We start from the raw sequence: 27,038 nt of genomic DNA on the forward strand, positions 1-27,038 counted from the left end.
GAGCTCCATGGAGCCTTCCATTTTCTCTCTTCCTCCTTTGCTCCCAAGTTTGAAATTGTGCCTTTGATGCCTTGGTTACGAGCCTGGGGTTTCGGAGCCAGACTGCCCAGGTTTGGTCTCTAGCTTTGTCACTTACTAGCTAGAAGATCTTGGGCAAATGACTTTCACCTCCCTGGGGTTCAGGTTTTTCATCTATAAAACAGAGGTAATAGGAGTCTCTACATTATAGCATGATTGTAGGGAGTGAGGGGGTGAAGTTCTTAGCACTGTGCCTGGCGGAGAACAAAGTTTAGCTCCTTTTGTTCCTGGGCGCGACCCCCCAAATGGATAGAGTTCTTTGGGAGCCCCAGGGAACATCCAGTTCCAGGGACGAGGGGAGAGTTGCCTTATATATCTGCCTTGTCTGGCAGAGGGTGTGGTCCCAGGAGTGGACCCAGGAACGGTACGTTGAGAGGGAATTCTTCAGAGGCAGAGCAAGCAGAGACTGAGGTCCGGAGTGCCACTTGGGGAGGAAGCGATGTGGACGGTGTTGGAGGATGGGCAGCACCCAGTGGCCGGGGGCAGATGGAGAGGTTTGCTCGAGGGGTGGCCCAAGACCCACTCCCTCTGTGCTTTGCCAGTCCTGCCAGAGGCAGACCCAGAAGGTCAGAGGTCTTTGGAATTGGGCCCATGTTCACGGTTTTTTCACAAAAGGCCATTCACAGTGGAATGGACGGTTGTGTTCGAGTAGTCGTCCTTTAGGAGGTGAGAGCCATTCAGAGTCCTCAGACAGCTGTCTTCATAAGAAGCATGCTAAACACAGTGCTCCTAAGAGGGGAGACTCTTATGAGTCTCGGTTGGACTGCCCTTCCTGGCCAGAGGCTGCGGGCCGATCCCTAAAGACGTCCCCTTCTCTAGAGTCTGCAGAGCTCATGGACCTCTTGCTCGTCCCAGAAGCGCAGGTGCCATGGCGGATAGTGTTCGGATTACATAATGACCTCCCCTTGGAAAATGTTCCAGCTTCTTTTGCCTGCCTCGTGTAAAGCTAGCCCGGGGCTCTGTATGGACGGTCCGCTGTGTGAAGCTGAGCATCCCGTCTCACAACACGGTGTCAGGAAGGAATGAAGACCCCCGCTTCTGCAGCGGGCAGCGTGAAGGGGCAAAGGAACTCGCAAGGGCTTTTCAGAAGTGCTGCCGTTTCCCCAAAGCTGATGAGCACTAGTGTTTAAACAGAGACCCAGCTCCAAAAGGCTTGGATCCCAGCCTTGCTCTCCCCAGCTTGAAACTGAGTGTCTTCACCCACTCACAGACTTCAGCTTAGCATAAGCAATTAGACCAGGAGACTTAGCACATTCATCGACAGGTGTTTTCGGAAGATGCTCCTGGGGCTTGCTCGCTGTCTCCAGGGGGCCTCCCACCAGAGCAAGCTTCAGATACATCAGCACAAGGGACGCAGTACCTTGATGAGGGGCATCTATCACGCGTCGCCCGTGTGTTTGTTCCCCGTACCTTGCCGGTCCTCGGCATCTGGGTGCCATGGGACAAGGCTTGGAACAAGTTGAGTTGGAAATTCTTCAGATCGTGGGTGGTTATGACTTACGATCTGTCATCCTCCCTAAAGGCTTCCTTGCACGTAGACCATAGAGGAAGCATCTCTCTCTCATCAGGGGTTCCCTCTGTGAAGTAGAAAAGAAAAGAGAATGAAGGCGTGTCTGCTGTATTCCCTTCAGAGGCTGATTCTAACAGTCCTGTATTTCAAGGTGAGGCCAGACCCCCGAGACGTGAGGGATGCATTTCCTACGAGGATGCTTGACTTTCCTTCAAAGCTTGTTTTTTCCATCCTGGGATATTGGTTCCCAGGAGCAGCCCCAGTTTGCCCCAGGAAAGTGGAAGCGTATTTACTAGGGAGTGCTCGGGCTGTCACTGATGTGGCCTCTGTCCGTGGAGAGGTTGGTGTGCTGGTCCCGGGGGAGCCTGGGTGTGGAGGGCTGGCGGCAGGCTGTCAAGCTCTGCCAGTGCTGAAGGCATCTGGGGGTCACACTCACACCCAGGGCCCCCTGCCCTCTCCAGACCAGGGGGCAGGGGAGCTGTCTTCTGAGCCAGTTGGCTTCAGGCACTGACATGGTGACCAGGGCTTAGCTCTCCAGCTGGCGCGCACACAGAGGCAGAAGCTGCTGGGAAGGGTTGGGGAGGGGGTGGCGAGGCGTGGCTGAGAGGGGGTGAGGCCGCTTTTGTGCCTGGTGGGAGGGGGTGTCACTGGAGAGATGCAACCATCGCTGGGGACCCCGGAGTAGGGAGGATGTGGCCCAGGGACATGTGTCCATGTCGTCTGGCCTGCCCAGGCCCAGCCAGCTGCTCAGCAGAGGTGGTACACGAGTGATGTGGTCACAGAGAGGAGGGAGGCTGTGTGGACCCAGTTCCATCCTGCAGGGCTTTCTCGTGGGGGGGCCAGAGCCCCTGTGCTGGGGCTGTGTGGGGACAGGGGTGGGGTCAGTATATGGAGAGTTGAGGTCCCGAGCCCAGCTGAAGACCATTTTGAAGTTCTGCCCAGTTCCGTGGGTTAGGGCCCTTTGCGTTGCTGGTGAAAGAAAACCCCACCTAGTCTGACTTCAGTGGCAGCTGGATTCAGGGCTCAAAGATGGGTTCTTTCTCCCCATTCCTCGGCCTGCTGTAATCCGTGTCAGTTCCCCTTTCAGGCTCCGCATGGCTGGCTGGAGACAGCCCCAGACCCTTGATTCTCTTAACCTGGGCCACATCCTCACTGTGTCTCATTGGCCTTGGTGGATCACATTCGCACCTATGATCTAGCTCCAGTGGCCAGCCTCATGCCCCAGGGCTGGCTTCGGTGTGGCCTGAAGGCTGTGATGCAGGGGCATGGTCCCACCAGGAGAATCAGAGGGAGGGTCCACGACAGAGGTCCACAGCACAGCTTTTCTGAATAGGAGCCCTCTCGTCAAAGCGGCCCAGGGCGCTGTGTGCCCTTCTCTCCTTGGAGGTGGTCCTTGCAGGGGAGAAGGAGAAGGGATGGTTGGGGAGGAACCTGGTGACTGCTTTGTGACAGAGTCACCGTGGACTGGACTGGTGATTCCTTGAGACCAGACCGCAGCAGGTGGGTCCGCGCTGAAGGGATGGGGCCTTTTAGAGAAGAGTAGTCTCCAGGGCTGGAGGGCCCTTGGGGGAAGAAAGGCTTCCCTGTTCTGGTTTGGGGATGGTGCCAGAGCTGGGCAGTGGGAACTGTACCAAGTCCAGCCTTAGGCCTATATCTGAAGTCTTTCCAATAGCAATGGCCATCTCCGGGCCCGGCCACCCCGAGGTTGGGGTTTCAGGGGGTTAGCGTAGATCCCGTCCTGCCCAGAGCTGCGTGTGGTGCTTGTGGATTGCCCTGTGTAACGATGGCGCCTCATTCTGGCAGCTGCCCCGTGCGTAGCAATTAGCGTTCCCTGGGAGGAGCTGAGAGGCTGAACTTCCCAGGTGAGGAGGGACTCACATCAAGGCCTGTGGCCTCGGAATCTCTGCTCTGTCTGCTTTGTTGACCTGCCTTTCAGCTGAGCACAAACGCTCATTTGGAGTGGGGGTGCTGTTGACAAGGGTCTGGTGTCAGATAAGCTGTGAGCCCTTGTTTCCGCTCTGTGATCTTAAGCCATTTGATCTAAGTCTCTAAGTCTCACTTTTCTTATCTGCCAAATGGGGATAATGCTCAGATGAGAGTATTGAGAAAGCTGAATAAGACAAAATAGGAAAATGCTTTGAAATCTATAAATCTGAACTCAACAGCAGGGGATTTGTGTAGTCCGTTCTCACGCACACCTGCATTTGGGAGCAGCCCGTGGCTGTGATGGTCTCACTGTCCCCACGGCCTCCCCCACCAATCCTGTCTAGAACGCTCCCTTCCTTGGGCAGCCAGCAGGGCTTCTGGCTCTCACTGGGGTTGATCGAGTGCCCCTTCCCCTATAATTTTATCTTATTGTTCTTGATAGAGACAACATATGTGTGCATTATATAAAAATCAGAAATACAGACCAGTCAAAAGAACATAAAAATATCCGTCACCTGGTCTACCCAGAGCCAAATTCTGTTAACATTTTAGTGCATTTACTTTTAGATCTCTAATTATCATGAGTGATTTTTTTTATAAAAATAAGATTATACCACATACACTGCTTTATGACCTGCTTTTTCCGCTTCGCTACAGATCATAAACACTTTTAGCAGCTGTACAGCATTTCATTATATGGATAAGCTATATTATATTTAACTAAAAAGCCTCTATTTTTGGACGTGGAGGTTGTTTTCAGCTTTTTACTGTTACAAGTAAAGCTGTGACGAACGCCCTCTCAGCCTGGTCTCTGTGCTTGTCCTTAATGATTTCCCTAGGAGAGATTTCCAGAAGTGGAGTTTCTGGGTCAAAAAAGAAGTATTTCCAGACTGCTCTGCAGCATGGCTGTACCTTTGTGCTTTCCTGCCCACAGGGTGTGGGACCAGCTGCCTCTCCTTCCGGCAGACACTGAATAGAATCCCTTTGATCTGAAAGTGAACTTTGATTCCTTGGTTGTGTGTTGAGTGTAGAGTATTTGGAAAATAAGGAAAAATATAAAGCAGAAAATAAAATCAGTCACCATATGACCACTTGAGCTAGTGAACCACTGTGGATTATATATAAATACATAAAACAGGGAAGGATATATATTTATATAATATGTAAAATATTTAAAGATATAAAGATATATACTTATACAATATTTATACACTATTAGGCTCATGCCATATATTATTTTATAGTCTGTTTTTCACCATATGTGTGTATGTGTGTGTACAATTATTTTTCCATATCATTAAATATTTTTGAAAAAAGTTTTTAGTGACTGCACCATGATGTGCCTTATGGATATTTTGAACAGTTGCTTATGGAATGTCTGATTCAGTTTTTCATATTACAAATATGGTCTATAGCTCTTAAAAAAAAACAGATTGAGATGTAATTCAGATACCATGAAAAACAACCTTTTTTTTTTTTTTAAAGATTTTATTTATTTATTTGACAGAGAGATCACAAGTAGACAGAGAGGCAGGCAGAGAGAGAGAGAGAGAGAGAGGGAAGCAGGCTCCCTGCTGAGCAGAGAGCCCGATGTGGGACTCGATCCCAGGACCCTGAGATCATGACCTGAGCCGAAGGCAGCAGCTTAACCCACTGAGCCACCCAGGCGCCTGAAAAACAACCTTTTGACATATACAGTTCAGTGGTTTTCAGTGTATTAACAGTTGTGCAGTGATCACCATAGTCAATTTTAGAAGGTTTTCATCACCCCCAGAAGAAACTTGTACTCATCAGTGGTCACTTTCAGTTACCTAATTCACGTCCCCTCAGCCCTGGTCAACCACTGGTCTACTTTGTGTCTCTGTAGATTTGCCTATTCTAGGCATTTTATATAAACAGAATCACATAATATGTGATGTTTTGTGTCTGGTTTCTTTCACTTAGTATGTTTTCAGGGTTCAAATATGTTGTAGCACGAATGCATGCTTCGTTCCTTTTTGGACAGATACTATTCCATTGTATGAATGGCCCACATTGTGCACATTTTTATTAATCCATATGCATCAGTTGATGGACATGGGATTGTTTCCACATCTGGGCTGTCATCAGTAACGCTGCTGTGAACATCTGTGTATAACGTTTGGGGTGCGTGTATACTCTCATTTCTCTTGGACATACACTTGGAAGTGCAATGGCTGGGTCACGTGACTACTCTAGGCTTAATGTTTTGAGGAGCCACAACTGTTTTTCCTAAGTGGTTGCCCTGCTCTAAAGCTTCCAGTTGCTTCACAGCTTGTCAGCAGTTTCTTATCTGTTCTGTTGATTCTAGCCATCCTAGTGGGTGTGAAGTGGGTATCTCATTGTGGGTTTGATTTGTGTCTCCCTGTGACTAATGATGTTGAGCAAAAGTTCATGTGCTTATGGGCCATTTGTGTATCTTCTCTGGAGAAATGTGTAATCAGCTCTTGTGCCCAGTTTTAAGTTGGGTTATTTGTCTTTTTATTATTGACTTGTAATAGTTCTTTATATATGCTCGATACGGATATACGAGACATGGTTTGGAGATGTGTGATTTGTGGATATTTAGTTTTAAAATATTTGCTGCAATTCTTTGGGCTGTATTTTCATTTTCTTGATGGTAGCCTTGGAAACACAAATGTTTTAAATTTTGATTAAGTTCAGTTTTTCTTCCTCCTCCTTCCCTTCCTCCGCTTCCCCTCTTCCCCCTCCCCCCCTTCCTCCTCCTCCTTCTTCTTTGCTTGCTTTTGTGCTGTTGGTATTGTAGCTGCCTAATTGAGTTCACAAAGATTTACTCCTATGCTTGCTTCTAAGAGTTTTATAGTTTTAACTCTTACGTTTAGATCTATAATCTACTTTGAATTAATTTTTCTATATGGTATGAGGTAAGGTTCCAACTTCACTCTTTTGCATGTGGATATCCAGTGATCACAGCAGCTTTTATTGAAAAGAATGTTTTCTTCCTCATTGAATTGTCTTGGTGTCTTTGTGGAAATCAACTGAACATGAATGTAAGGGTTTATTTCTGGATTCTTAATTCTAGGCCATTTGTCTATATGTCTATCCTTATGCCAATAATAACACTGTCTTTATACAGTTTAATACAAAGTAGCTTTGTATTAAATTTTGAGATGGGGGAGTGTGAGTCTTCCAACTTTTTTTCTGTTTCAAAATTATTTTGGCTCTTCTGGGTCCCTTACATTTCCATGTAAATTTTAGGATCAAGTGGTCAATTATTGGGAAAAAAAAAACTTACTGGGAAATTGATAAGGATTCTGTTGAATCAATAGATCATTTTGGGGGAGTATTGCTATCCTGTCAATATTAAGTCTTCCTTTTTTTTTTTTTTAAAGATTTTATTTATTTATTTCACAGACAGAGATCACAAGTAGGCAGGGTGGGGGGGGGAAGCAGGCTCCCTGCTGAGCAGAGAGCCCAATGCAGGGCTTGATCCCAGGACCCTGGGATCGTGACCTGAGCCAAAGGCAGAGGCTTTAACCCATTGAGCCACCCAGGTGCCCCTTAAGTCTTCCAATCCATGAACATAGAATGTCTTCTTTAATTTCTTTCAAAAATGTTTTGTAATTTTCAGTGTGCAAGTCTTGCATTCCTTTTGTTAAATTTATTCTGAAGTATTTTATTCTTTTGGTGCTATCATAAATAGAATGATTTTCTTAATATCATTTTCAGATTGTTCATTGCTGGTGTATAGAAAAATACAAGCAATTTTTATATATTGATCTCTTATTCTATAACCTTGCTGACCTCACTTATTAGCTCTAATAATTTTTGTGTGTGTGGATTCCTTAGGGTTTTCTCTATACAAGATCATGTCACCTGTAAATTGGATAGTTTTCCTTCTTCCTTTCCAACCTGATGACTTTTTGTTGTTGTTACCTAGTTGCATTGGCTACAGGCTCCATTACAATGTTTAATAGAAATGACCAGAGCAGATGTCTTCTAACATAGGGGAAAGTTCCTTTCTTCTAAGAAAGGAACTCATCATTGAGTGTGATGATAGCGGTGTGTTTTTCTTGGATGCCCTTTATCAGATTGAAGAAGTTTCCCTTTATGTCCAGTTTGTTGAGTGTGTTTATCGTGCAAGAATGTTAGATTTTGTCAAATGCTTTCTCTAATGAGATAATAATTTTTGTGTCTTATCCTTCTAATATGGTGTATTATGTTGATTGGTTTTCATATGTTAAATCAGTCTTGCATTCCTGGAGTAAATCCCACTTGGTCATGGTATACACTCTTTTTAAAAAATATGTTGCAAGATTTGGTGCACTAATATTTTGTTGAGGATTTTTACTTCAATTTTAGAATGGATATTGGTATAGTTTTTTAGTGATGCATTTGTCTGGTTTTGGTATCAATGTAACACTGGGGTTACAGAGTAAGTTTTGAGGTACTTCTTTTACTCTTTGGAAGAGTTTGTGGAGCATCGTGTTAATTCTTTAAACATTTAGTAGAATTCACCAGTAAGCCCTCTGAACCCGCGCTTTTCTTTCTAGGAGGTTTTTTGATTACTCAGTTCAATCTTTTGTTACTCTATTGTTTTAATAGATTTGAGAAGCCTTTACTTACTCTCCACTTTTTCGGACATGGCATCTTTTCACTGGAGCCCCAAGCCTCTGGATCATGGCAAACAACCCTGGCCAGAAAGGAATGAAGCTTAGCTATTTACTTACTGGTTTCTGAGTGGATGACTTTGAGGACTAGTCTCTTTTTTCTTGCCCAGTAATACTTAGAGCAGCAGCTCATCCCATGTCCTACAGTAAACTCAGTACATGTTGCTGTCAAGGGAAGCAGCATTTCCCATGTTTGCAAGTGACTGACAAAGTCAGCCCGGTGGAGGAGTTCTGGATTTCCCTGCCAGGAAACTGCCAGCCCCAGCCAGCTTTTAAGCAGAAGGAATGACTTAAGCTTATAAGTCATAATGATCTTTCTGGCACAGAATGGAGAACCAATTAGAAGGAACGAGAGATTAGAGGGAAGGAGACAGGCAACAGAGGTGAACTGGCTTTGGGCCCTTCCCCTCTTGTTCTGTGTTGCAGGGGGCCTGACTTCTGCAAGCTGTTTCCAGGATGCCCTAGTCAACTGGTTTCTGCCTGGGTTTGGCCAACAGGAAGCACTGGCAGGAAACTGAGGAGCAAGAGCAGAGAGCAGCCAGGGTATTTCTCTCTCTCTCTCCCTCTCTGGCTCCAGCAGCAGCACCTCTGACAGACTCATCCCCCCACTCCCGCTCCCTGGGGTTTTGGCTCCCAGAAGGGAGCTTCTGCTGGGTTCTGTCTCCCAGGCAGTGGCCCCAGCTTCTGGGCTCTTGGAACTCCATCTCCTCCCTTTGTCCTTTCTAGCCCTAGAAAGTTAGTGGCCTCCTGCCGCTTTAGAATTCTGGGATGTGAAACCATCCTATTTGGCTTCTCATTGGTTTCATCCCCTTAAATCTCCTTGATTTGAAAGATCTGGAGTGATACTTTTGTCCTGGCTGGAGCCTGACAGATACTGCAAAAGCCTGGATTGCAGCAGGCCAAGGAGATGGTGTGTGTGTGTGTGTGCTGGGGGAGTTGCAGTGGGAGGGAGGTTGAGGGAGGAATCCAGATGACTGAGATTTTTAGCTTCACATGCTGGGCAGGGAATGGTGTTAAACCAGGTTAAGGATTACAGGAGGAGGAGCCAGCTTCCTTTGGAGGGTGGGGGAAGATACTGGATTGGAGGGAGATGTGGTGACACTTCTGTGACCGCAAGGGGGTGCTGTGCCGGGAATCAGTCTAATTCCAGGGACTTTGCTCAGCACGCTGGTCGCTAGGCGTTGGGTTTGTTGGGCAGGATTTCGGAACTGATTGAGTATAGATTGATCACAATCCAGCAGCTTCTAATGGTCGCTCAGAAGAGCACAGAGACTGAGGCAGGCAAGAAGTGAACCCAGGGTGCTGGGGGCCCCAGGACGTACCAGGGGAGCTCCCCTAGAGGCAGAGCAACCAGCAGGGCCTGGGTTTGGTGGCGGGGTGGCGGTGGGGAGGTACTGAAGGAGAGGAGGGACGCACATGACAAAGAGCTTCTTCCCGGGCTCTACACAGGAGCACTATTTACCTTTGTGGCAGACTGATATTCTTAAGTAGGTTGAAGTGAAAATTCAGGGAAAGCTGTAAGTTGACAGTGGCCTGAGTGTCAGGACAAGTCAGTCTGAGGTTTAATGTACTGTGGAAAATTCCACACTCAGGTGATCAAGAATGGAGCCCTCTGCCTCCCCCCCAAAGTCATCTTTTCCCTTCTTATTGAAGCCGGGGTTCTTGATGAGTGCTCCTGCTAATCAAAGTAGGTCTAGGCATGGCCGAGCATTTTTTCAGATTCTGAAGGCTGTGTCCTGGTCTTGCCAGGTGGGCCCCATAGCCTGCTTTGTCCCACCTATGCTCTGCCCCAGGTTGCTTGCTGATGCCTATCTGCTCTCACCTCTCCCAGGCCCCCTCCCCACCTCTGCTTGTCTTCGTCCTAGAGCCGGGGTCTCCTCCTTTTCCCTGTGAGGAGTCCACCCTGGGTGACATGTCAGTAACAACCTCTGCAGCTCTGTTGTCCACTTCAGTCTCCCCTTCCTCTTCCACCGTTATTTAGAGTTAGTATCATGCAATTTGGCATTTGGTTTTTAATTATTTCATATCTGTCATTTGCCTCTCTTGAACTAGGTTGTATGTTTAATTAATTCAGTAAACTAGCAGATATGTGAGTGCCTACTTAAGGTTGGGCTCTGGGGCTGTGCCATATCTAAACTGTTTGTTTTGTGTCTCCACAGTTGCACCAGAGACAATGCTTGCCACACAGGGCTACGTGTGATGGGGTGGGTCTTTAAACATCTTTCCCTAGCAACCCCCGGGGTGCGCTGTTGAAGATAAACTCTACCCGAGTAACACACTATTGCTTAAGCAGAAGTACAGTGTTTTCAGTGTACTGAAATCCTCTCCATTTTAGACAAAAACAGATTTTGGTCTGGCGCTGATATGAAACAAAATAATCTTGTCTCTAACTCCTACCACGTCCAGCTTCAGGTTGGATCATCCCAATCTGTGGACTATCTTGCAGGTTGTGGGGCTCTAGAGAGCTCGTCTCCCGTGGCTCCTTTACTTTGAAAGCCGGTGACTCTTTGGGTGTCCTTAATGCCGTTTTTCTCCCCTGCATTGTGTGCTAGCTGCTGTATTTTTCATCTTAGGATCTGGGTCCTTACTACTGGGATCTTCCTGGGGCCTAGATGCATACCTAGCTGGCCACACTTTAAAAGATCATCTAATTCATACTCCTGTTCAATAGCTTAAAATCCACGACTTCTGGCTCTTCAGACAATGCTCCCTCCACCACCACCCATCACTTGGCTTCCATCATTTCCAAACCATGTCTGGTGTGCATTTTCTTCCCCCAAATGTTCCTGATGCTTCGGGAATGAAAAAAGCATCCATATTTGGAAAGCTCAGAGCTCTCTGGGGGCGGGAGCAGAGCACAGACTGTTCTGTGGAGAAGGAGGGTGTCAGAGCTGGCTCTTCCTGCTTTCTCCCTCACGCCGGGACTGGTGCAGAAGAGTGGGAAGCTGTGGTGGGCTGGGGCTAGCCATCCCGGGGCTGGGCCTCGCTGGGCCTCGCTGGCCTGGGCCTGCTGGGGCAGAGCCTTGACCCAGCAACCAGGCAGAGGCCTGCAGCTGCCCTGAACGGTACACCCAGAACTCAAAAGACAGGGAGGGGTTCTCGGCTTTGGTGAGCTCCTACTGTGTGCCAGCTTCTGGAATACTAGTAGCAAATTATTACTAATATCTACAGCATTAAAGATATTCCTTCTACACACCATTCTAAGCCCTTGCCCCTTAGCACCCTTCATCCTCACAGCAACCCTGTTAGACAGAAGCAGGTAGGGTTCCCCATTTAAGAGGAGTGAGGTGTGGGTCCCCTGTGCTAGCCCCTGGCCCAGCCCTGACCCTTTTTCTTCCTTTGGTGTCAAGGGCTTGCTTCCTAGACTGGGGCTGGCGTATCGTGTCGGTAGGAACCCCCAGGTGACCTCCAGATACTGTCCGACCCGGACTCTGGTCGCGTGGACCCCAGGGTTCCGGGGATGCATTGGTTTGCTCCCAGGAGCTCTTGGCGAACTTCCATCTCCGTGAACAGCGCAGACAGTACTCGGGGTTCCTATTTAAGCAATAGAGTTCTTTGGTCCTGTGAGCACGTTCCAGAACCGAATTCCATAGAAGGCCTCGAGCGAGGCCACCTGCTCAAGGCTCCGTCACGGGCCACACCAACCTGGACTGCGGCCAGCAGCCGCTCCAGAGCTTCCAGGCCAAGCCGGCCGCCGCCGCTAGGGGGCGCGAGAGCCGCGTCCTCACCTGGTGTCCAGGTCGCGCATGCGCTAAGCCCGCCCCAGAGCTCCCGCAGCTGCCTCCGCTGCCCTCGCCCGGGCTGACTCGAGGCAGTCCCCGAAACTCGGGTCATTGAGAGATTCGCGCTAGGCCAGGGGTCAGAGGAGAGGGGTGAGCTTGCCAGGCTTCTTTATTAAGCTCGGAGGGTTCTGGAAGCGGGGCCTCGCCGGCAGGTGCTGACCCCACCCAGCCTCTGCTGCTTCCCCGCCGGTGTCCAGGCCCTCAGTCCCCAAAGCTTTCCGGGCAGGCATCACTTGCAAAGGGAAAGGACGTGCCACTCTGTAGGCTGCTGGCGGAGGTTTCGCGAGAGTTAACAAGGCCCCCTTTTATCACGGACTGAAAAACCCCCGGTCTTGAGGACAGTGGAAGCCCAAGGATGATTTTCCTGGAGGACTGCTTGGTAGATTAATGTAGCGATCTTGGAATGATAGTATCTAGGTCTGACCTTCATGAATTGGGTTTTTGCCAGGGACCCTCTAGGTATCCCAGAGGCCCAGCATGGACCGGTAACCGCTGACGGTGCCTCTTCCCTGGCAGAAGGAGTCTCTGGTCCGTTGGGGCCCGTGGTCCAACCACTGCGGCCCTGCTCTGGCAGTTAGCTCGCGGGATCAGGGCTCTGGCCCAACTCTGCCAGTACCAGCACCCCCATGTGACCTTGGGCAGCCTTGGGCAGATCAGGAACCCCCTCTGAGCTTGCGTTTCCTCATCTGCAGAGTAAGCGGAGAAGATAAGGAGATCGAGTTTTTTTTTCCTTGAGAAGCTGCTTTTCTCCTTTCTTCCTTTTTTTTTTTTTTTTTTTTTAAGCCTTTAGATCCCTTTTGGTACCCTGAAAAAAGTAGTTGCATAGAAATCGAAAGGTGGAGGGAATAGAGGTGGGGCCAGGGGTGTTCTTGCAGAGTGCTTGCTTTTGCCAGTGTGCCAAACCCAGAACCAGTGGCTGCGCTGCTGCAAGAATGGGAGGAGCTTTGAGGCCAGGGCCTGGCGGTAGGGGGAGGGGTTGTGCAGCATAAGCCTTCTCACTGTGATCTCAGGCCTCCTCCCAGCTAGATGTAACCGTTTTGCCACTGGTGGGAGGCCACATGCTGTGCAGCCACTCATCTCAGGTTGCTAGTCAAAGCTTCCTGTTTATATTTAGATAGTGTAAGAAGAGTAAGAGCCCTTTTACTGCCACTGACCCGTATTCATATTTAATGTTGGTGGTGTTAATAGTCTTCTCATTGGTTCTCCTTGTGGAAGCAAGCAGAGACTCAAAGAGACCAAAAAAAGTTTGGGGGCTGGAGTACGAGGCCAAGGTCCACTGAGGGGCTTGTTCTTAGTTCTTCTGTGATACCTGCTCTGTCTGAGTCACTGCACTTCTTAACATTGTTTTGAAAATGTCTTTCTCCTCCATTGCACTAGAGGTAAGTTTCTCCAGGGAGAAGAGTGGGGCCTGCTCTCTGAAGCCCAGCCCGCACCGCAGCACTGCACACGGAGTGCTCAGTGAGAATTGTGGAAATGAAGGAAGGACAGGCACATCTGTTCACTGGCAGCCCTCATTCCTTGTAGTTGGGGCACCCAGGGCCTACACTTGGACTGTAGGGATCTTCTAGGATGATGAGTCAGTCCCCTTCTCTTAGGAAAGCTGAGACCAGAGTTTACACGGCATCATGAATGGTCAAGTTTGAGGGTGTATGCTAAAACGTGAACTGAATTTCATTCTGAATGGTGGGGATGTGGATGATTATTATTTCCTTCTCAGTGCTTTTCTGTCTTTTTCAGACACCTCTCAAAAAAGACGAGCTTTGTCATTGCCCCCAGGAAAGGGTCTTGGTTGGTAATAATAGTTACCATTTATCAAGTACTTACTTCACTTTGTGACAGGCACTGGACTGAGCCTCATAGTAATTGTAGTAAGTGCTGCTATTCTCATTGACTTGATGAGGAAACAGAGAGGCTCTAAGACACTGAGCAGCTTTCTCAAAGCCATCGAGCTAATAAATGGAAAAGCAAGGGTGTTTGAGTCCGGGTCTGTCTACCCAGAAGCCCTTGTCTTTTCACTTCTTAATATTTTATCCAGCAGTGTGGCAGTTAGATAGTAATGTGATTTTTTAGAACAAAGATAGAAAGTAATACAACACTTTAATATCATATAATTATAATAATACCCCGTGTCCTGTATCAGTTTTATTCTAGGTATATATCCAAGAGAATTAAAAACATATGCCCACACTTATGATGAGCCCTGAGTAGTGTATGGAATTGTTGAATCACTGTGTTGTACACCTGAAACTAATATTACACTGTGTTAATTACACTGGAATTAAAATTAAAAACTTAATAAAAAAAAAAGACTGGATGTTAGAACAACAGCTACAAGAAAACATATGTGTATACAAAAACCAATACATGAATATTAATAGCACCATTTTTCATAATTTCCAGAAAATGCAAACAACCCAAATGGCCATCAAATGATGAATGGAGGAATAAACATGCTATACCTGCACCATGGACTATTACTCAGCAATAAAAAGAATGGAGTATTTGGAACTAGATAGAGATGCAGTTGTACAATATTGTGAATGTAATAAATGCCATTAAATATTTTTAAAATGGCTAATTTTATGTTATGTGCATTTTTCCTCAATTAAAAAAAAGAATGAAGTCTGATACTTGGTATAAGAGCTATGAACCTTGAAAACATGCTGAGTGAAAGAAGCCAGAAACAAAAGGTCTCATACAGTCATATTCCATTGACATGGAATATTCAGAACAGGCCAGTCCATAGAGACAGAAAGTGGATTGGTGACTGCCAGGGTCTAGGAAGAGGGTGAAATGGGGACTGACTGTGCATGGGTATGGGATTTCTCTTAGGGGTGATGAAAATGTTCTTGAATTAGCTAGTGGGGATGGTTCCACAGCTACGTGAATATACTAATACCACTGACTTGTGATTTTTTAAACAGACTAAGTTTTGTAGGATATGTGTAATATATCAGTAAAACTGTTATTAAAATATGTATAGAAATATAGCAAATGAATAAAATGTTTCCACTTGGAGACCTTCCAGTCTCCTATTACCTAACAACAATAGTGGTCTCGAGAATAATCTTGGTAAGTACTATTTTTCGGGTGCTTATTATATGTTGCGTACTGTTCCAAGCACATAACAGATTTTTTTTTTAAAGATTTTATTTATTTATTTGTCGGCAAGAGAGAGAGAGAGTACAGGCAGGCAGAGTGGCAGGCAGAGGCAGAGGAAGAAGCAGGCTCCCTGTGGAGCAAGGAGCCCGATGTGGGACTTGATCCCAGGACGCTGGGATCATGACCTGAGCTGAAGGGAGCCGTTTAACCGACTAAGCCACCCAGGCACCCCATTTTATTTATTTATTTATTTATTTATTTTTAAGATTTTATTTGCAAGCACATAACAGTTTTACATACAAAGTCAACTGTGGGTTGGAAACCAAGGAGTCTGGCTCCAGGGCCCATGTTCTTAGCCTCTACATAGTGTTGCTTTACATATAGAGACAGGTAAATCAGAGACGTGAGAAAGTGTAATGAAAAAGCTAAGAGCAAAAACTCAAGAGTATCTGCTTGGAATCCTACCCTGCCACTTACCAGTTGCATCATCTTGGCTGGGACCAGTTTCCTCATCTCTAGAATCGGATGATAGTCCTCTCTCAGCATTCTTGGGAAGGTCAAGTCAGTTATGCCAAATTCTCAGAAGTATCTCATGTGTAGCTAGTACTCACTACCTGTTGTTACTACTATTATGGTGTAACTAAGTGGTGACTTAATGAGCCTAAGTTCAATTGCAGACTCATCGAGTGAGCATTTCAGATTGAATTAGCATCTCATTTGCTCACAGAATTATGGAAGGGGCTTTGAAAGGTCATCTGCTCTAGCAGGTGAATGTCTGATTCAAGGTCTGGCATCTTTTATGAGTGCCGTGTGTGTATGTGTGTGTACATGTATATCTTCTTAAGAAGATGCTGACTCTGGAAAGAAGACAGGAATTTCCAAAAACATCCAGAAGGGGCCACGCGATTCTCCCAGGCCAGAGACCACTACAAATCAGAGAATCTCTGGATTGACAGGAACTTCATAGGAATTCTGGGCTGGCCATCCCCCACCCCACCAGTATTTGGTGGTTTCCATTGGTTTCTTCTCTCTATTCCATGTATTGTGGCTTGTCCTTCCTCTGAGTTGAATACATGTGACACCTGTGGGAATCTGGCTGTTCTAGAGGTGAGAACACAGGACCAGCAATCTGAGGCTGCATCTGCCAGGACTTTGCTTTGAAGATCTTGAATCTCTTTTCCTGAGTTTCTTTTCAGCCTTGGAAATTGAGATCCCTGGAGATTCTTACTATCTTTGAAGTCTATACCACAGGGCTGGGTGATCAGAGACAGGGTATTATAAATAAAGTTTTTCTGGTACTTCCAGTTATAAACTCCCTCATGGGTCATGTTACAACAAACCATCAGAGTAGAGTGCACCTGTCCTGGGTCTGGCTTCCAGAGATGCAGTTAAAGATAAATAAGGAAATGATACCTAATGTTGTAGTACATAGTTCATGTAATTATATTTTATAGGCTTTATCGCGTTGCATAACTTTATAAGAAATTAATTCTTTGTTCATTTTAATGCGATTAAAAAAGTCAAAATATTTGTTTTGGCTGTTAGTGCTCCAAAGTTCTACCATTCAAGCCGGTCTCCCAGTAGTTGAGCCTTTCCCGATGCGGACAAGGAGTGGGAGGGCCAGTGAGCTCAGAGCTGCAAGGGTGGTGCAGCGCCGGGTGGGAGAGATCACCGCCTCTGGGCCCTGGACCTTGACTTCTGCGCCTTCCCAATTTGAAACTCATTTTTATTGTCCTTGCTTTTATCAGACCCTGAATATGCTGTCAGCAGCTCATTGAGACTGGGGATTGTGCGTAGGGTTCTGTGGTCAGCTAGACCAGGGGTCGAAACGTGGCTTTATCCTTTACCAGCTGTGGAGCCCGAAGTTCAGTCTTATCTGTAAGGCGCTGTTAACACCTTCCTGGCAGGGTGGCTATGGGGCCTGTGAAACCCCAGGCAGAGTGCTGGGTGCAAAGGATGCCTCGATTCAGGAACCTTTATCACTGTTGAAACTCTTCAGTCTTATGCACCCAATCAGGCTCCTCGCTGAGGCTTCTCAAATTTGGACAGTCCTGAAAGAATTGGGGGGTGGTTACCCTTCTGGAGGTTTTGGCGATGAGATGTACAGTTTTCCACTTCCTCAGCCAGACCTCCAGCCGTGTCAAGCCCTCGGAAAAATACAATGGAGCTCCCTTTCAGAGATGAGACTCCTCCTGCCTCCCACCGGTGTTTGTTAGGATATCTTAGGATACTGCCTGGGGCAGGACACATGTGCCACGGCTCCTGGGCCCTCTTACCGTGTCCTTCTGGCCCTCCCACAGACCTTCAGCCTGTCACTGCACTTTTCCGAGACTTTCTTTTTCCACAAGATTGGAAGAAGGATGGTGCCTATTAAACAGGGCCAAATAGGCCGGTGTCCATGGAAGAGCTTCGAAAGCAGTCAAGTGTGATCTACAGGCTTTTCTTATCCTGAATTTATTTAAACGTGTTAAACCCTTCCTAGACAGGATTTTTCAGAAGTGAGTCTGCCTGTGGGAACCCCTTCCTCTGGAGGAAGATAGTTTTGGGGGCCAGGGGCTACCCAGCATTCTGTCAGTCAGAGCACCCGGTCCGCCACTGTCGCCATCCATGCTCTGAAGCTGGCTGCGATGACTGGGCAGTGAGCACTTGAATGCCACTCTCTGCAGGCAGCTTTGATCTTGGAGGTGCCGAGCTTATCAAGATGTGCTTTGGGTGTTGCTGTCAGACCAGCTATTTGTCAAGTCTGTTTTTCACTTTTTTGGTCATGCATTTCTCTGGAAAAAAGAAAGGAGCTCAAAACATTATTGATGATCGCTTTCCAAACTGACAGGGTGTCATCTGACATTGTAATGGGGGCCCGTTTGGGCCATGACCTCAGGACTCACTTCTCAGACAGTGTTGATCTGATCCCAGACACTTGAAAATTTATAGTCTAGTCGAGAGGTCCTGTAAGTAGCTTTTGACAGAGAACTAAATATTCTGGAACCGAGCTGCTGAGCCACGAATTCACTGTGGTAAATCAAGACTCTGCAACTGCTCTGGGATGTGCCTGTGACACATGGAAAGAACATCACAGCATCTGGGAGAAGGAAAGGAATAATGTTCACCATAAAGGGCCCCCTACTTAAGAATGGACTCCTTGCCGGGAACCCATCTGTCACCCTAGTCCTTGGGTGTCCATATATCTCCCTCATTAGAACACAGGCCCAGAGAGAACAGCAGTGTCTCCTCATAGTGGAGGATTAAGTTGTGTAACTAGCTGGAGCGTTCTTACCAACTGTGCTTGTCGATGGATTGCAGCCCTAGATGACTGGATTTCAAATATTTCAGATCTCCAAATACAGAAAGTAGACAAGCCGTGTTGAACTAGATTTGGCTTTTCTTTGAGTCAGTGGGCCTGGCGGGTCCTGAGCACTGTGGTCCTCTTCGGGAGCACTAGCAGTCAGGGCCAGACTGCAGTGTTACCCAGTGCCAAAGAATAGACCCATTTTTTTTTTTTTTTCCTGGCCCTGGGACACACTCTGGAGAATTCTTTTTTCTCTATATTAAATTCCTGATAGCGACTTGCACATTATTTGGTTATTTCTCATGCAAGCAGAGGGCAGATTATGAAACAATTTATCTCTTCTTGTTGTTTTCTGGTGGTTTCGATTTTTTTTTTAAAGATTTTATTTATTTATTTGACAGAGAGATCACAAGTAGGCAGAGAGGCAGGCAGAGAGAGAGGAGGAAGCAGGCTCCCTGCGAAGCAGAGAGCCCGATGCGGGGCTCGATCCCAGGACCCTGAAATCATGACCTGAGCTGAAGGCAGCAGCTTAATCCACTGAGCCACCCAGGCACCCCTGGTGGTTTCGATTTTGCACAAGTGAGCACCTAAAGCGCATTTAGGAAGCTCCAGTCAAGTGTGTGCGCCTGAGTAGTTTTAGTGCTGTTCTGCTAAATGGTGAATTTGTTCGGTTCGGTTTGGTTTTTGAGTATAAGATAATTTGTTGTGGTAGTAATAATATCTTACGAGTAATAATAGCAAACCCTTGTTGAGTGCTTTATGTAAATAAACTCAACTAATACTCCCATTGAACTCATTTAGTTTATCTTGTATTCGCCTCCAAAGAAAATTTCAAGAGATTGTAACAGAGTTCACACTGGAGAGAGCCTGCTAAGTGATATTTTTGCGACTGCATAAACAGACTTGGCTCTAAACAGGAAGGGATTGAGTATTGCGCATCCAGGATTGGAGGGGCATTAAAACAGATATTAGAACTATATTCCTTCTGTTTAAAAATTTGAGTAGAGACTTGGAAGATAAAAATAGACATAAGTCAAGTTTCTAGAATTGCAAACTGCAGTGTCTGAGATGCAGAATATCCTGGGTGTGGTTAATGGCAGATTAGGCATTGAAGAAATTGGTGAACTGAAGGCGTAGTAATAGGAGCCATTCATAATGAAACAGAGAGAAAAATATTCTTTTTCAAAAAGCAGAGAGAGCATAAGTGAGCTGTGGGGTAACTTTAAATGGCCTAATATGCATATAATTGGGGCTCCCTAATGAGAGAGGTAGATAAAAATTTTTTTTGAAGAAATCAAATTTTATGAAAACTATAAATCCTTAGATCGAGAAAGTTCAGTGGAGCCCAACCACCAGAAACATAAAACTGAACCAAAACACTTCATAATCCAAATTGCTCACAACCTGTGATGAAAAGAAAATCTGAACAGCAGCCAGAAAGAAAGACACAGCACATGCAGATGAATGAGCATAGCAGTGGTGGTGGGTTTATTGTCAGAAACCACGCACTTGAGAATATAGTGGCGTGACACCTTTTGCATACCAGGTGGGTGGGGAGTGAACTATCAGCTCTGATTGCCATAGCTAGTGAAAATATCTGTCAAAAATGAGGGCCGAGAAAGGCCTTTTTCAGACATACAGTAGTTGTAAGAAATCATCATTAGCCGGACTGCAAGTCCAGATTAAAGGAGTCCCTTTACCTAGAAGGAATATGATACCGGAAGGAAGTCCGAATCCATACAAAGAAAGGAAGCGCGTTGGAAGTCACAGCTACGTCCATGGCTGCTATATGTGTTCTTCCTTATTATTTAGCTATCTTTAAAAGATAATTGGTCATTTCGGGGCGCCTGGGTGGCTCAGTGGGTTAAAGCCTCTGCCTTCAGCTCAGGTCTTGGTCCCAGGGTCCTGGGATCGAGCCCCGCATGGGGCTCTCTGCTTGGCAGGGAGCCTGCTTCCTCCTCTCTCTCTGCCTGCCTCTCTGCCTAGTTGTGATTTCTCTCTGTCAAAGAAATAAAAATTAAAAAAAAAAAAGATAATTGGTCATTTCAATGAAAATAATAACTATGTAGGGTGGGACTGATAACCTGTGTGGAAGTAAAATGTATATATAGTGAGAGGATAAATCTGGAAAGGGAGAAACGGAAGTCTGCGTTTGTGAAGGTGTGATAAGTTAAACCCTAAAGTACCCACTGACAGTTCTGCCCGGGGACGTCAATACTCATTTCCATACGTGATAGAACAAGTCCACAGTTGATTGGTTCATAAAGATTCAAGACCCTGGAACAAAACAGTCTACCCCTTTGACCTAATTGACATTTATAGGACACGCCACCCAACAGCAGAATACATGTTTTTTTCAAGTGTAATGGAACATTTACCAAGATTGACTATATTCTGAGCCAGAAATAAGTTTTACAGATTAGAAGGGTTTGAGTGTGTTCTCTGACCTCTGTCAACCCTCAGGTCAGTGATTCACTAGAAAGACTTGCAGCATTCAGAAAAGCTGCCTACTCACCAGTTTCTGTTGATCACAACAAAAGGCTACAGATTATAATATGTAAAGGGAAAAGGTGCTTATGGAGTGCCCAGTGGAACAGACCTTAATTATTCAGTGTTTAGCACCTCCAGGGGTCAGACTGATAGAGTGTGGCCCAAGGCCTTCACCATAAATCACACTGCAAGCGTAACTGTCGGGTGTGGCCCAAGGCCTCAGATATACAAAGAGATTTTTATGAGGTGGGATGGTCCAGGGTCTTACAGGGTATTCCCCAAGAGCTGCACAAGGGCCAGTCCTTTCTTGGGAACGTGCAGAGTTGGAACATCCCAAGCCTGCTTCGCCTTTTTCTGCACAGACCATAATGGAATTAGTTTAGGAATCCAGGATAGATCTTGGGAAAATGCCCAAGTATTTGGAAACTAAATAATACACTTCTTTTAAAAAATTTTTTATTTCCATTCAATTTAATTAATATATACTGTATTATTAGTTTCAGAGGTAGAATTCAGTGATTCATCAGTTGTATAGAACCCCCAGTGCTCATTCCATCAAGTGCCCTCCTTAATGTCCATCACCCAGTTACCCCATACCCCACCACCTTCCCTCCAGTGACCCTCAGTTTTTTCCCTATAGTTAAGAGTCTCTTATGGTTTGCCTCCCTTTTTTGGTCTTATTTTATTTCTTTTTCCCTTCCCCTATGTTCATCTGTTTTGTTTCTTAAATTACACATATGAGTGAAATCATACGGTATTTGTCTTTCTCTGACTGACTTATTTCACTTAGCATAATACCCTCTAGTTCCATCCACATTGTTACAAATGGCAAGATTTCATTCTTTTTGATAGCTGAGTAATATTCCGTTGTGCGCACTCGTGTGTGTGTGTGTGTGTGTGTGTGTGTGTAGATGTGGTGTATATGATATGCATACCACTATTGTCTTTATGCAACATCTGTCGGTGGATAGCTGGGCCCTTTCCATATTTTGGCTGTTGTGGACATGACTGCCATAGACATTGGGGTGCATGTACCCCTTCGAATCACTGTGTTTGTATCCTTTGGATAAATACCTAGTAGTGCAGTTGCTGGGTTGTAGGATAGTTCTATGTTTAACTTTTTGAGGAACCTCCATACTGTTTCCCAGAGTGGCTGCACCAGCTTTCATTCCCATCAACAATGTAGGAGGGTTCCCCTTTTTCCACATTCTTGCCAACATCTGCTGTTTCCGGACTTGTTAGTTTTAGCCATTCTGACCAGTGTGAGGTGATACCTCATTGTGGTTTTGATGCTGAGTGATGCTGAGCTATTTTTTCATGTGTCTCTTGGCCATTTGTGTCTTCTTTGGAGCAATGTCTATTCGTGTCTTCTGTTCATGGATTTTTTAAAAAAAGGTTTTATTTATTTGAGAGAGAGAGAGCACAAGTGAGAGAAGGAGAGGGAGAAGCAGACTCCCCACTTAGTAGGGAGCCTGACATGGGTCTCCATCCCAGGACCCTGAGATCATGATCTGAGCTGAAGGCAGTTGCTTAACTGACCGAACCGCCCAGGTGCCCCTTGATGTTTTGTTTTTCAGGTGTTGAGTTTGATGAGTTCTTTATAGATCTTGGATACTAGCCCTTTATCTGATAAGACATTTGCAAATATCTTCTCCCATTTCATAGGTTGCCTTTTTAGTTTTATTGACTTTCCTTTGCTGTGCAAAAGCTTTTTATCTTGATGAAGTCCCAATAGTTCATTTTTGTTTTGTTTCTTTTGCCTTTGAACACGTATCTAGCAAGAAGTTGCTGTGGTTGAGGTCAAAGAGGTTGCTGCCTGTGTTCTCTTCTAGGATTTTGATGGATTCCTGTTTTAGGTCTTTGATCCTTGATTTATGTTTAGGTCTTTCATCCATTTTGAGTTTATTTTTGTGTAGGGTGTAAGAAAGTGGTCCAGTTTTGTTCTTCTGCATGTGGCTCTGCATGGGGCTGTCCCGTTTTCCCAACACCATTTCTGGATGAGACTGTCTTTTTTCTATTGGATAGCTGTTCTTCCTTTGTTGAAGATTAGTTGACCGTAGAGCTGAGGATCCATTTTTGGGTTTCCTGTTCTGTTGCATTGATCTGTGTGTCCTTTTTGTGCCAGTGCTGTACTGTCTTAATGATGACAGCTTTGTGATAGAGCTTGAAGTCTGAGATTGTGATGCCTCCAGCTTTGGTTTTCTTTTTCAACATTCCTTTGGCTATTTGGGGTCATGAATGAAAGAGGAGAAATAAAAATCATAAATAAATAATACATTTCTAGAGAAGAAATCAAAAGTTAAATTAGTATTGTGAACTGAATGAAAATAAAAACAACATATCAATATTTGTAGGATATTGCTAAAGCAGTACTTAGGGAGGAATTTTTTTTTTTAAGATTTTATTTATTTATTTGTCAGAGAGAGAGAGAGAGAGAGAGAGAGAGCACAAGCAGGCAGAGTGGCAGGCAGAGGCAGAGAGAGAAGCAGGGTCCCCACTGAGCAGGGAGCCTGATGTGGGACTCAATCCCAGGACCCTGGGATCATGACCTGAGCTGAAGGCAGCAGCTTAACCAACTGAACCACCCAGGTGCCCCTAGGGAGGTATTTTTGATTAATTGCCTATATTAGGAAAGAAAAAAGGTCTTAGATTTATACTTTAGCATCCACCTTAAGAAACTAGAAAAGGAAGAGTAAATCAAATCCAGTGTATACAGAAGAAAGGAAATAATACAAATTAGAGCATAAATAAATGAAATAGAAAACAGGGGAACAATAGAGAAAAATTGGAAAAACCGAAATCAAAAGATATTTAATGAGAGTTTCAATAAAACTGATAAACCATTAGCCAGACTGTTCAGGATAAAAAGAGAGAACACCAGTTGCTTAAATCAGGAACAAGACAGTTGCCATCATTAGAGATTCTATAGATATTAAAGGGAGTAGGGAATATTATAAAAAAACACTATGTCAATAAATTTGACAACTTAGAAGAAATGGACAAACTACTCAAAAAATATAAACTACCAAAGCTCACTCTTAAGTGTTAAGAAAGAGATCATCCAAACAACCCTATATCAAAGACATTGAATTTATAGTTAAAGAGCTTCCCACAAAGAAAACTCTAGGTCTAGATGGCTTTCCTGATAAATTCTACCAAAAACATAAGGAAAAAAAGAAAAATTCCACACCAACTCCTCCTGAAAATTGAAGAGGAGAGAGTATTTCTCAAGTCATTTTATGAAGTTAGCATTTACACAAATACCAAAACCATTACAGGAAAACTATGGACAAACACTCCTCTTTTTTTTTTTTTTTAAGATTTTTTTTTTAAATATTTTATTTATTCGACAGAGAGAAATCACAACTAGGCAGAGAGGCAGGCAGAGAGAGAGGAGGAAGCAGGCTCCCCGCGGAGCAGAGAGCCCGATGTGGGGCTCGATCCCAGGACCCCGGGATCATGACCCGAGCCGAAGGCAGAGGCTTTAACCCACTGAGCCACCCAGGCGCCCCACTCCTCTTGCACATAGATGAAAAACATTTTAAGGAAAAAGTTAAGAAATCAAACCTGACAATATTAAAAAGAATAATACATCATAATCAATGGGGTTTATCTCAGGACAGAAAGTTTGTTTTTAATATGTGAAAATCAGTGTAATTCACCAGATTAAAAAACTAAAAGAGAAAAAGACATGTGATTATCTCAATGGACAAGGAAAAAGGATTTGAGAAAATCCAGCATCCATTCTTGATGTAAACCCACAGCCAAATTGGTGTAGAAGAGCTCTTCCTCGACCTGAGAAAGGGCAACTGTGAAAACTGACAGTTAACATCAAACCTAATGGTGAAAGACTGAGTGCTTTCTCCCTAAATAGGAATGAGGTAAGGATGTTGCCCTCACGAGTACATTCAGCTGGAGGTTCTTGGGTAATAACGCATGAGGCAATACATAGAAATAAAAGGCATCCGGATTAGAAAGGATGAAGCAAACCTGCCTGTATTTGCAAACAGCATGATGGTTTGTGTAGAAGTTCTAGGGAATCCACAAAAATGGGTGATAGAACTAACAAGTAAATTTAGCAAGGTTACAGAATTCAAGACCGGTATTCAAGAATCTATTGTTTTTTTTCAAGGATTTATTTATTTATTTATCTTTGGGGCGGAGGGGCAGAAGGAGAGGGTGAATCTCCAGCCGACTCCCTGCTGAATGAGGAGCCTGATGTGAAGCTCAAATCCCATAACCCTGAAATCATGACCTGAACCAAAATCAAGAGTCAGACACTTAACCTCCTGAGCCACCCAAGGAGCCCAGAAATCTATGGCAATGAACAAAAGGAAATTGAAATTGAAACAATACCATTTACAGCACCATAGTAAATACTAAATACTTAAGGGTAAGTCTGAGAAAATGTTCGCAAGGCATGTACACTGAAAACTACAAATCATTGTCAAGAGATGTTAAAGACCCACATAAGTGAAGAGACATGTTGTGATCATGGGTTGGAAAACTCATTATGGTTAAGATGCCAGTTCTCCCCAGATTGATCTATAAATTCAACATAATCTCAATCAAAATCCCAGCTAACTTAAAAATATATATATTGACAAGCAGATTTTATATGGAAATGTAGAAGACTAAGATTAGCCAAGAAAATTGAGAACACAATTGGAACACTAACACTACTTTCAAGATTTATAAAGTTATGGGAGTCAAGACAGGGTGATGTCGGCATAAATACAGACAGATGGCTCATTGGCACAACAAAGAGAGTCCAGGAAAGACTGTACCCAAAGCAAATCTTTGGTAAGTGGCACCAGGATACTTGGCTATCTATCTGTAAAGAAGTAAATGGTGATCTCTACCTTGCAACATGTACAAAGATTATTTTAAAATGGATCATAGACCTAAATGTAAAACCTAACCCTATAAAAGTTTTATAAGAACATATAAGAAAAAAAAATCTTTGTAACTTCAGGCTGGGCAAAGATTTCTTAGATATGAAACCCAAAGCACAATATAGAGGAGAAAATATTGACAAATTTGACTTCATCAAAATTGAAGATTTCTCTTCTTCAAAAGACATCTTAAGAGAATGACAAAACTTCATAGCTGAGAGAAAATATTAGCAAATCACATATCTGGTAGAAAACATATTCACAATATATTAAGAACTCTCAAAACTCAGTAATAAGAAAACAACCCAATAAAAATGGATACAAGATTAAAAAAAAAAAGATACAAGATTTTAATAGACATTTCACCAAAAAAGATACCTGGATAACAAATAAGCACATGAAAGGTTGGACAGTATCATTAGTCATTATGGAAATGCCCGTCAAAACCACAATGAGATGCCACTTCACACCCATCAGGACGGCTACGGTAAAACAGACAACAGTGAGTGTCAGCCAGCATGTGGAGAAACCGGAAACTCCCCCCACCCTCCCCCACCCCCCCGTAATCTGCTGGTGGGGATAGTAAGATGGTATTGCCACTTCAGAAACCAGTAAAACAGTTTGGTATTTCTTAAATGTTAAAAATAAATGTATTGGGGCGCCTGGGTGGCTCAGTGGACTAAGCCGCTGCCTTCGGCTCAGGTCATGATCTCAGGGTCCTGGGATCGAGCCCCGCATCGGGCTCTCTGCTCTGCAGGGAGCCTGCTTCCTCCTCTCTCTCTGCCTGCCTCTCTGCCTACTTGTGATCTCTCTCTCTGTCAAATAAATAAAATCTTAAAAAAAAAAAATAAATGTATTATCTGACCCAGTAATTCCAGTTCTAAGTATATACCCATTAAGAGAATTAAAAACATATGTCCCCACAAAAAATCATGCATGGGTGTTCATGGCAGCATTATTCATAGTAGCCAAAAAGTGGCAATAGTCCAAACGTCCATTAGTGGCAAATGGGGAGATTCAATGCAGTCTATCCAAACAGGAGTATAGAGAAATGGAGTACTGCTCTAATTTGGATGCACATTGGAAACATTATGCTAAGTGAAAGAAGCTAGACACAAAAGACCACATATTCTATGATTCTGTTTTGATGAAATGTCCAGAGAAGGTAAAAATATGGAAATAGAAAGCAAATTAGTGGTTGCCTGAAGCAGGGATGGGAATAAGGATTGACATCTTGGGGCAGAAAGGATCATTTGGGAATGATTGGCATGTTCTCCAACTGCACTGCGTTGATGGTTACATAGCTCTGGGTTTATTAAC

The 27,038-nt window shown here is 44.7% G+C and overlaps 1 protein-coding gene across 4 annotated transcripts in view; it reads left to right on the forward strand.

The window, feature by feature from the left end:
• TTC7B (tetratricopeptide repeat domain 7B) overlaps positions 1–27,038 on the forward strand; it is a 248,341-nt gene that overhangs the window by 33,676 nt on the left and 187,627 nt on the right. The gene's annotated exons all lie outside the window — the stretch shown is intronic.

Source organism: Meles meles, chromosome 6 (assembly GCF_922984935.1).
Source record: "Meles meles chromosome 6, mMelMel3.1 paternal haplotype, whole genome shotgun sequence".
Taxonomy (NCBI): domain Eukaryota; kingdom Metazoa; phylum Chordata; class Mammalia; order Carnivora; family Mustelidae; genus Meles; species Meles meles.